The sequence below is a fragment of the Babylonia areolata genome, chromosome 25, assembly GCF_041734735.1.
Source record: "Babylonia areolata isolate BAREFJ2019XMU chromosome 25, ASM4173473v1, whole genome shotgun sequence".
Lineage (NCBI taxonomy): Eukaryota > Metazoa > Mollusca > Gastropoda > Neogastropoda > Buccinidae > Babylonia > Babylonia areolata.
Window position 1 is genome coordinate 30,772,370 of NC_134900.1, and position 2,500 is coordinate 30,774,869.

The window sequence follows — 2,500 nt, forward strand, 5'->3', positions numbered from 1 at the left end:
TTTTCTATACATCGCAGGGGGAATTCTCAGCTATTCTTAGCCACTATCTTTTCTATGTTTATACCACAAGGGAATTTTGTTCTCTAAATTGACTGGCGGTGAAAGGGTTAAAGGGTAGAGGAGTCACGGTGGAGGGGGAGGAGAGTGTGGGAGGGCGTATGCAGGGCGGAGTGGTACTATCAATATTTTTTTTTCTTTTTTTTTTTAAACTCGGAAACCGAGTTTCAGTTTCAAGGAGTCAATAGTGCGGACTGATCGATATATGTTTACACCACATCTGCAATTTTTCTTCTTTTTCTTCTTCTTATTATTATTATTATTATTATCATTATTATTATGATCGTTTCTTTAAAGATGCATGACCTATGCATGATAACCGATACTAAATCTTTGAAGCGTCAGGTTAAGTTTGCAGCTTACCCTAATTAAACAGAATAAACAAAATAAGTAAATACTTTACAATATGATTTTTTTTTAACTACGCAGAAGGAAAACGGTTGGAAAAAAAATTGAAGAAAAAGAAAAAGAATGAAAATGAGCCACGTTCAGCGAATGTGTGATATCAAAAACAGGCACAAGTATTCACCAACTTTTTGAGACCCGACAATGTACTGCAGAGAGGTTTTTATCGTGGTCGTGCTTTATTTATTTAACACACACACGCGCGCGCGCACACACACACACACACATACGCGCGCGCGCGCGCGCGCACACACACACACACCCCACTTCTTAAAGCATCTTTCATTCCCCCTCCCCATCAGATCGATATATAAGGGCACAAACTCTTTCTATTCAAAACTTCATCAAAGTTGAATAGTAGCCTCCCTTCTTTTTTTTTCTTTTTTTTTTTTTGGTTGGTCGGTTGCGCGTGTGCGTGTGCGTGTGCGTGTGCGTGTGTGTGTGTGTGTGTGTGTGTGTGTGTGTGTGTGTGTGTGTGTGTGTGCGAGCTCTCTCCGGGTCCTGGACTGACAGTCTTTTGTATCTGTCGTGTTGAGGGGCACTGTTTGGGTGGTTCTCAGAGTCAATGTAGGCCAGTCTCACTCAGTTCATCCAGCAATGCTTGCACAGCCTCATAGGTTTTGTCGAACCAATCTTGGAGGACCTTATTCTTTAGGCCCAGTACTGTCTTGGTTGTCTCTGTGACTGACTGACTTCTTTGAATTGATTCAACTTTTCTTCTGGTCCACCAGGTGGAGGTTCCAGCACCACAAACGTATCGAGGCTGAACTGGAATCACTGTTGATATCTCCCACAGAAGAGTCTGACTGTGTTGAAGGCCAGTCTGATGAGTTTGGGCCACTTGTGGTGCGGAGGGACGATCCGGGTGTCAAGCTTGGTTCTAACAATACACCGCTGAAGAGTTCCGTGCTGACATGACTTATAGAGGCGCGTCACATGATCTGTGCTCTCGAAGTTGATTGGCTCTTCAAAATGTCGAGCAACAAGGCGATCGAGAGAGGCAGAACGTGCGAAATAGAAGGGTTCTTTCTTCCATTTTTTGCTCATGTTTTGTTCTTTTTTCATTGTGCACATATTGTACAGCGTTTATTTGTAACAATGGAGGCTATCAACTGAAGAAATGGGGGACAGCGCATGCTTGCTGCTTTTGCCTTTGTCGATCGGCTTTGGAATTGCTCGCGATTTCGAGTAAAAGTTAAATGCGCATGCGCAAGATCCAAGATGGCCGCGGAACTCTCCAGTGGTCTATTGTCTGTTGTCCGTCCAGCAGTCTGCATGACGCTTTGCCTTGGAAATGATGACATCCTTACTGTCATGTTGAGGATGTAATCAGTGAAAGACCACTGCTCATGTTCACCCATGTTCGTCTTGTACTTGGCTTGCATGAGCATGGTGCTGATTATCAGCAGGTCATTTTCGGAGCATTTCCTCAGCAGTTTGAATTCAAGATGCGCGCGTGTGGGAGAGGGTGGACGGCAAGTCGGGATGGGTGGCGGGGGGTGATGGGTCGAAGTTGTTTGGGGAGAATGGGGGTGGGGGTGGGGGTGCGGGGGGGTGGGGGGGGGGTGTGATTGTGAATGTGTCATTGGAAACCTGTGTTTATATGTTAAAAACAGTGGTCGTTTTAAAAAAAAAAAAAAATGTATTTGCAGATAGTTGTCTCCTGAGTTTATAAAAGTGTTTGTTCACAATTTTGCTAAGATATTATGTTTAATGCATACTTTCTGTACCTGTATTAAAAACAAACAAACCCAAAACCAACAATTTCTGATAATTTAGAATAGGGTTTCTTATTCTGAAAATTAATGTTTCTTAATGTATGTGATAAAATTCTTTTAAAATCTCATCTATGGCATCCAACAATTCGGAAAATAGCACTTCTTAATTTTCTTTAAAATACATGTTATAATTTCTCTTACTGTGTTATAAAGCAAGTTGTTAAGCTTTTATCACTTTCATACTTTAATTCAATCTTTTCACTTTTAAGTTAAAATTTTGCTCATGTTCATATATATATATATGTTAAGCTTATCACTTT